At 43.0% G+C, this 9,223-nt stretch overlaps 1 long non-coding RNA gene across 1 annotated transcript; it reads left to right on the forward strand.

Annotated features, from left to right (window-relative positions):
• The first annotated feature begins 5,476 nt into the window (after positions 1–5,476).
• On the forward strand, positions 5,477–9,223 carry LOC137482570 (uncharacterized). The gene is made up of 2 exons (XR_011004141.1): positions 5,477–6,931; positions 8,163–9,223. It is a non-coding gene; the product is annotated as an uncharacterized lncRNA (long non-coding RNA).

Below are 9,223 nucleotides of genomic sequence, written 5' to 3' on the forward strand. Positions count from 1 at the left end.
GGCAGATGGGCGGGGCTCCGCGGAGGGGCGGGGCCGGGACACATCCTGGGGGCGGGGCTTCGCCGCGGGGCGGGGCGGGAGCGGCCCCCTCAGGCCGTGAGGGCGGGCGGGGCTCAATGGCGCCCTGAGGCGCTCGGGCCGGAGGCCGCCCCCGTGGCCGCCACCGTCCCCGTCCCCGCCCCGCAGAGCGGTCCCGAAGGAAATACCCAGGGAAGAGGGGGGGGGGAACGGGACGTGCGGCCAGTGTGAAGTGGATCAAGCTGGTGGAGTAATGAGGCACCCCAAGCCTTCTGGATACCCACTGGACGCCAATGAACACTATAATAAAAGGAGTAAACTATAAGAGTGAACACTATGCTAAAAGAAGTAAAAGAATTGGTGATGCAAATGGCAGGGGTATCATTCATGTAACATTAAAATGAAATAAAAATTGTCCATAAAATGGCTTGTTGGCCCTGTACAGGGAGCAGCTGTGTGTGTCTGGAGGACAGGGTGGAGATCGGGGCACTCTCTGGGTTTGATCATCTCTGCTCTCAGGGAAAGGGGATTTCTGATATTGTCAAGCCTTTTTAATGTCAAAAAGCATATTTTTGAGCTACAAAACAACAGTGTCCAGCTTCTCCAGTGGTGGGACCGACCCTAACTTGATCCCCATGAGTGGAAGGACAATTCCTCCCTGCTTGCAGGACAGGATACCACAGAAGAGCTGATCAAAGAAAAAAATTTTAAAAAGCATAACACAAAAAGTAACTTGGGTTCCTTTGTGAGCAATTAAGAGCTCCACACTCAGTTCAAGCAGATCTCACAGACGCAGCAGTGCTCCCCTCACACCTGCGCGGGGCCAGCACTGGCCCTGCCTCCTCTGGGGGAAGACCATCCCCTGCCAGTTCATGAGCATTGTACAAACAACTACCTCAAAGACACCATATCACCTCTGCTTTTCCATGTCTTCTTGGAAAAGTCTTTGTCCAGTTTAATTTTGGCAGTTATTTCTTCTCCATGAACAAACAGTGGCACCATCTGAAGAGCTGACTCTGACCTAAAGGCTCTTTGAAGTGAACCATGCATTTGTACAAGGCAAGAAGTACTTTCAGAAGAAGCCACAAGACCAATTTTAACAATAATTTTATGCATTACTTTTAGATGTCACCTTTACTATCAATAATTTACATCTGGAATTCCAAAAACTTTAGAAAACCAAAACCAGAAAAGCACAAGAGAACTGGGCTGGTGCCTCTTATGACAGAAAAAAAAAGGTTTCCGGAGTGAAAAGTATTTTCCTACAATAAGCATGGAACTGTGTGTTTTATATTAATAAGCAGCAGGAATAAGCAGTGAGCAAAAGGAGGTGAAGTGTTCACCTCCCTCACACGAGTAGTCTTGTCTGTTTTCTTCTGGTATGATATGTCTTTGCCTCTGACATTATCCTCTCAGCAAAGATTAGCTAAAAAATCCACTGATGCAGTTTGGAAGCCTTGCTTTGATGTATTCCAGTGTGGTGTATATATATACATTTATGTATGTACTTATGTATGTGCAGGTCTACATACATTTGTGTGTGTACACACAGAGGATCCTTTACTTGATCGTTCTTTCAAGGTTTCATTCAAATCACGTTTTAAAGGTTTTTCTCTGTCATCATGAGAACTAGAACTCATTTCTGACACTTCATGACTCAGACCACCAAAAGTGCTCTCCCTAAATGTTCTCATAAATTTATTTCCATCAGTTTTGTCCTAGATTTTTTCCAGCCTGGCTTATGCCCTTTGCATTTCTTTCAGAAGACAAAATCTCAAACAGCCTCTTGCTCATATGACCTTTAATGATCACAACTATTATTCCACCTGAATCTGTCAAGTGAAATACTCACCCTTGTTCAGTGACTGACCTGTCCCTTTTTTTCCTCCTACATTTCCAAGACACCTACTGGCACATTTTTGAGGGACTGTTTTTTACATGCCTTCTGGCTTCCGGTCGGTATTAACCAGGCCTGTCTCCTTGGATCTCTGCTCTAGCCACTCCACAGTTTATCCCCAGATAATGTGTATTATGACCACAGCTCAAATGACCTTATACACTAATTTTTTTTTTCCCAGCTATGCCTCCTCAGTGCAGATTGACTTGCTTTCCTAAAAAACTTTAGCTTGTATCTCTAGTACCTTCCTATGACTCTTCGGTGTGATTTCATCTTCCACTGCACTCACAACCGTCCTGTGAATCCCACACATGCATGGTCCGGCACCCAAAGGTGACGTGTACTGGAAGAAATGTGCTTAGTCCCCTGACTGATGATCCACCCAACAGCTTCTTGGATCTGCAAGAGCATAAATTATTAACATTATTAACATTTTGTTAATTAACATAATGTGGGACGTGAGTGGGGTGTGGGGATATTTAGGCTCTCTCTGATTTCTGAGCCTGGTCCTCGTACTGTTGTATTGTAGGATATGGTGCCTCCCTTGTAATCAGTCCAGACGGCACACAAATACTCCACCCTCCAATCCCTGGACCATCTGGATAAAAACTGGTTAATTGACAATGCTAATGTCATTTTCAGCTCAGTACAGTTAAAATAGTGTCAAGCCTTCTCCCACAAGTACTCTCTACTTTATCTATTACGCTATTATCTGCCTGTATGTAATCATCTTTGACTCAGACCTTTCCCTAGCCCTTTATGGTCAGACTATGTCTAAATCTGTCCATATAGCTAAAATTCCCATCGTCTCAAATCTCAATTACTGCAACATCCTTTCCCTTGGCCTTGAAAAATATAACCTTGTCTTATTTATATTTATTGAGAACACTACTAGAGTGACCATTTTTCTAAGTCTGTCATTCTCACCGTGTTATTCCACTCTTTTCATCCCTGTGCTGGCTCAGCCTACTCTATCATGTGGATCCTCACCTACCTGTCTTTGCTTTGGAAGGCCTTGGCAGCCTGTCTACTTGCCATTTCCATTCCCTGCTCATATCTAACTGCAGCTCCAATCAGCTCACGATGCCAGTTTTCACAGCCCACTTGTAATACATTTAAACATGTTCTTTTGTGCATTCTTTTCACTGCCTTTTATTTCCAAGGAGCCTATAAATGGCCCAAAAGTTACTGGCAATTTTCCTTGAAACCTCTCCTTAAAACTTTTCCTTCCTGTAGTCTCTACAATAGAGGATCACAGTTCATTATGCTGCCTCTCATGCCTGTATTCGTCAGTTCTCTAATTTCATAATTTGTAAAGTATAAAAAGTATTGACCCTGATACACACCAGGCTCTTGTAGCACTATGGTAATGCAAATAATAAATAGACACGTAGAACTGAGATGCTGGGGGGAACTAAGGTATTATGAGATTGATAATATCAAAGTGCAGTTTGAGAGCACAACAATACCTGATAATAATATTGACTTGTTTTCCTCCTATTCTGGACAAAAAACTAAGTGGGGGTGAGGAGTCTGCATCTTTAAATCAAGCCCATAGGTCAAGTTAAAGATGATTTATGTCCATTTACCACACAATAATTTTCTCTTGCTGTTTTCAGTTGCTGTCATGACAGATAAAATGGAAAGGACAATGCAGTGTTAAACATCAGAAATCCAGAGATGTGTCTGTATCTTCACATGTGTACATTTTTTTTCCTTTTACAACTTAGATATTAGAAAAGATATGGTATATCAGTTATTCTTTTGCTTTTCTAGCACAGTGCTACTTACACCCTTTGTTTCCTGTCATTGTCCTTTGTTTGCTAACCTGATGTTTATTTTTATCTCTGCTAAATAAAGACCTCCAGATTTAATTCTTTTAAGCTGTACTTTAAGACCTCTTTAACCTATTTCTGCCTAGCTTTCCCCTCAATTAGCCTAATTGTTTCTTTATTAAGTAACACGTCACCAAATAAAACACAGATAGCACCCTAAAAAAAATCTGCCCCTTTCTGCTTGACTCACAATAGCAATAAGGTGAGTTATATAAGAGGTTTCTTGTATTTCTGGATCCTGCGACTCCCAAAGGCTGGAAATAGTAATTGTATTTTGGGAAGCACTTTCAGAAACACTGACTGAATACTTGTTATTGTGATTTCAGGCAGCTGATAGCTTGCCTTTGGATACCTGGGCTTGCATACACAGCACTGCTGTCACCAAAACCTGGCACTTGGCAACTGATGCATACAATATATACCTGTCTAGGTGTATGTACAGAAATACACACATCTGCTGTCACCACTAGGTACACACTGATTCCTTGTCTTCAAAGACAAGGAAAATTAGTATAACGTATTTGTTGATCCCATATTTATGTAGGACACCCCCCCCCCCCCCCGCCTTATCTTCTCTATGCAAATATTAGAAGCAGTTGGTATGTTTTATTTGAGAAATAGCTGCATTTCACAGAAAGGCAAACTCATTCTCACATGTATCATACCTAATTTGCATAGTACATAAAGGTTTTAAGAGAATGGGAGTGTTTGGATTAGAAGAACCAAACAAATGGAAGTTAGTAATATACATTGAATTACCTGATCTGTCAGTGGAATTAATTCTAGTAGAACAATGCTACAAATTAAGAGAAATAGAAGAAAATCTTCAAGCAAATAGAACACAAAAGCATAAGCTTCCAGTACACTTTCTATTGCAAACTGCAATATAAAATTATCTGTTAAATGTATAAATATAGCTTGTAAAAGAGAAGGACCCTCTAGACTAATACCTGTTAAGTGCTTTGGTTTTGCTTTGTGCTCTGAAGTTCTGTGAAGGGCTGAGGTTCCATTCAAATCCTGAAAGAACTCCAGTGACACAACTCAGGCAGCTGAGACTGCAGGAGTGAAGTGGTTGAAGTTAAAACACCTTGTAAAAGCAAAAGCATCTGGGCATCAAACAGTTTTATCAGCAAAAAGAAAACTGTTCAAGATGGACCCCCAAACACCCTCCTCCTATTGTCAAGGTCCACACATGTGAAGCTTTAACTACAGTAGTGTCTGGATCACTTACAATTCAGCATGTAAGAATTATTCTAAGCATCATTTTTAGTATGCGAATGAGCGTGACAGAGACAGGCTGTCACAGCAGAGTTAATACATGCTCCATTCACAAATACTCTTTGTTTTATAGCTTAAGAGTCACAGCAGTTGATAGGGCAGGACAGGAAGCCAGCATTTCCTACTCACAGTGGAATATCTGTGAATTTTGAAAACACAGCACAGCCCCTTTCAGCTGTCATCCCACAACAAATAGGAAGTGGCTTCAAAATTCAGACAAGCTCCAGACAGCAGATTGCAGTTGCTGAATGGCAAAGAGTCTCAAGGTCACAGACCAGCTAGAGAGCCTGCAGTAAGACCAGCATTTTGAAAGCCTTTTCTCTTTCAAATAGTGCATTTAGATCAGATAATTTTTTTGTTTGATTTCCATGATAGTATTTGCTATCACATTGTTAACAGCAGTGAGTGCTTGTGCACCACAGGCAACCAATGAGTGGGCAAACTCTTTCAGGCACCACTGCTCACCAGAGCTTTACTGATTTCTATTTCTCTCAAGCCCAGTTGATCCAATAATTTGGAAGAAATTCTTCACTATCAGGTGTTAGTGATGCCCTTCTTGTTGGATTCAAGCCTCTGTCGGCAGAGGCTGCCAGTGCACAGCTCGAGGAACTGAAAGGAGCTTTGAGTTCTCCAAAGTTCATGCTTTATTGATTCTGGTTTAATGAAAATTTTCCTCTACCATGTTTTGTAGGCAAAATGGATCTAATCTTGTTATTCTGGGGTGTTAATCTTTATAATGAAAAAGAAAACACACCACCATAGTCATTTTGCCTAAATATGTCATGGTGGGAAGAAGAGAAACTGGGTTTCAAATGTAGTTTCCCATTGTTAGAGAAAACTGTCGTTTACAGGCAGGGTTAAAACCAACTGGCATTCATGGTGTTAGCAGGAACCTTTACTGCAACTATCAATGAAGGTCTTTCTCTTAAGTCCTGTGGGACCAAGGATCATTCCTGTGGGACTGAAAAAGCCATACTGTTGTGGATCATTTGGCCTGGCACATCTTTACACTCTGGAATACAGGAGAAAATAACTTTATTATGAAGCAGAATTTCTTTGGTTGTTCTAATGAGTGAAACAAACCCTCTCTCAGCTCTGCAAAATCACTGAGACAAAGTGGGGTCTCAGCTGCCCTGAATATCACATCAGGTGCTGATATGGGTTCTTCAGACAATTAGTAAATCTTCAAGCAGCCACCTGAAAGAAATAATGGCTTTTATTGGAGCTAATGCAGTAATTTCTTCCATGAAGCTTCTTGTGAATAATCCCCGCTGGAAAAATTGTACACAATTTCTTTTCATTTATATTTTAATGCAATTTCTTATACAACAGTGACCCTCATTCAGGGTTCAGAAGATCAGAGCACTTACAGTAATCTTCACAGCACTTTTTATCTCCAGCTACAGCTTACATTCACAGCATGAAAAGAATAAGAAGTTAATGTACCAAATCAGAAGGTCTCTGTGTAGCAGTGTTAATCTCAGTGTAGAGCTATTATTTATTAGTAGACTTATGGTAGCATCTAAAGACTAGGGCCTCATTGTTTGGGCACTGCATAAAATACACAAAAATACATAAAAGAATATATTTGCTCTCTAGGATAGCTCAGAGTTTAAGTTTGAGGATGATTTCAGGATGGGGACAAGAGGTACTACAGCTATAAATACTGCCACAGCCAGAAGCAAAACTTCTCATGCTTATTGTAGATGCTGACAAGAGGAATAAAATTACAAATTGACAGAGAATTAAAATGGAAACATTATTCTGGAATCAGACTTCTAAGTGCAAGAAGATGAAAAGAGTCTCCCTGCCTGATTTCACGCCAGGACAAGCATGGATGCAGATGGTGTCTCACTACATCTTGGGTACATTAACCATCCATTAGAAGCTCAAGAGGCGTCAGGTTTGAGTTTCTGAGCCAGCTGGTCATGGAGATGTCTGCAAGATGAAGCAGGGGGTAGAATGGTGAAGCAGTTTCATATCCCTGTGAATTAGAGTTCTGGAAAAGCATGCTCTTGTGGTGGTAGGCTTAGCATGTTAGCTTTTGGCATGGCAGCTGGAACTGGGGGCATCTTTTCTGGTCTGTACACTGGTAACCATTCCAGGATACAATGACCTTTTTTGCTACCTCTAGTAAATATGGTTTGTCTCCTCTCTGTTGAATGCTGTATCCCTGTAACAGCTCACTTCCAGCCACGTCCCTCTGAGAATGAGTCTGATGCAATCAATTCTTGTGTCTAAGCACACTCCCACTCATCTTCCTCCCCCAGATAGATGACTTTGCACTGTTGGTTAATTGTACCAAATTCAAAATACACTAGATCTAGTCTTAAACAGCTACCCCTCAAACTATCTGTGGATGAGGGACTATCTGAATTTTATGGGTAGGTAAGCTGAGGCACAGGCACTAGTAGCCCCTTATTTATAGTGACAAGCTCACCACTGGGCTAGAAAGCCTCCCCAAAGGAAGGAAAGGGCTCTACAGAGCAGCAGAGGAGTATTCCACAGCGATCAGCTGTGTAAACCCACCTCCCACACTCCCAGCTCTGCACTAACAAAGACACACTTTTACATTTTTGCAGGCTCCACTCTGATGGCAGGCTCCAGGGGAGGTGACTGTGCCACAGGATTTGGGGAAAGGTTGTCCCTGTTCAGAGGGGTCACTTCAGGCTGCAAGTGAAGCTCTAGCCATGCTGTCTCCAGAACATTTATGCACCCTCCCTCCCTTCCTCTGTCCTTCCTTCATATCAGGTTTGCCCCAGGTGATGTTACAGGCCCAGCAGTCCCACTCTGGCCACAGCCAGCTGGGCACTGGAGGGGGATGCTGCTCCCTGTCAGCCAGAGCAGCAGCCATCTTCCAGCCCGTGCTGGAGGAGGTTTGTGCATCACATTGCACTTTGTGCATCACCTCTGTGCTGCACAGAGGCTACAGCCAGGCTGCTTCCCATCCAAACATGTGTCCATCCTCCCCACTGCAAACAGGAAACTCCTGCTTCCTCTGAAGGTGGATCAAAACTCAAATTTGCCCCTTTTCTCCTGCTGTCTCTTCACAGGTCTTTCCCCTGCTGTCTGGGTACTTGCTGCATTAGTGTTAGCAGTGTACCACAGATCATAGGCCAAAAACCTTAGCCAAGTAAATAACTGCAGGTTTGAAGCAGGAGTAGGACTCCACCTGCCCTTCAAGATGCACAAGTGGCACTTTTGAAGAGTTTGTTGGCAGGAATATTGTCCAAGAAGAACATTTTCTGTGTGAGCCCAAGCCCTATGGCAGGGCCAGGTGTGCCACATCACAGAGGTAGGAACAAAGTATTGAGTAAAGCAAAGAGCTTGCACAGAGGAGAGGTGGAATCCATGGCTGCTGCCTACCTGCCAGGCTGCATGCTATCCCTGCCAGAATTAGCCAACTGCCTCTTAAGGTTGGAAAATTAAGACACCAAGGGGCCTGACTCACAGCCCTCTTTTGCCCGCAACAAGCCATACAGAAACAACCAGCTTATCCTCCCAGATCTGCACAGCTACTGCTGGTAACACACAACCCACTGCCCATGAGATGTGGCTGCTGGTCCTGCTTTACTACACTTGAAAAATCCTACTGGTGTCTGTCTGCCTCATTAGGCACCTAAATGTCTTTGGGATTCGAGTCTTGAGCCTTTTGTGCCTCATGGTCCCCCACTGCTAATGGACATCGTCAACTATCCTGAAAGAGCACAGGAAAACATATATATTTATTAAGGATTGTAAGGCTCAAACAGGGGGTTAATGGGAGCTGCTTAGGCAAATAGTGCAGTCAGCTAATAGGTGAGAGAGAATAGTGATTTATGGCCTGAGAAGAGGAAAGGAACAAGGGGCTGTCAGGTAATTCTCTTTCCCTGGCTGCCATACAAAGCCAGCAGGGTTGACAAGGAGCAGTCTGTAAACTTGAAACAAAACATGTCTCTGCAGCTGGATAGTCAAGCACAGCTCTATATCAGCAAAACAAAAAAGAGATTTCACAACTTTTAGATTTGGGCTGGTTTCCCCTCAGGGAGTGAAAATAGGCCAGTCTCACCACCCCTGCCACTGCCCTGGGTCTTGTCTGTTCCAGTCATCCATCAAACACAGCACAGCTCCAGGACAGGGAACCCAGCAGGGTCAGCACACATGTCTTTTCACTCCTTGAAAAAGGATTAAAGCAACATCAGAACAATTAAAATGT

Source organism: Anomalospiza imberbis, chromosome 14, assembly GCF_031753505.1.
Source record: "Anomalospiza imberbis isolate Cuckoo-Finch-1a 21T00152 chromosome 14, ASM3175350v1, whole genome shotgun sequence".
Taxonomy (NCBI): domain Eukaryota; kingdom Metazoa; phylum Chordata; class Aves; order Passeriformes; family Viduidae; genus Anomalospiza; species Anomalospiza imberbis.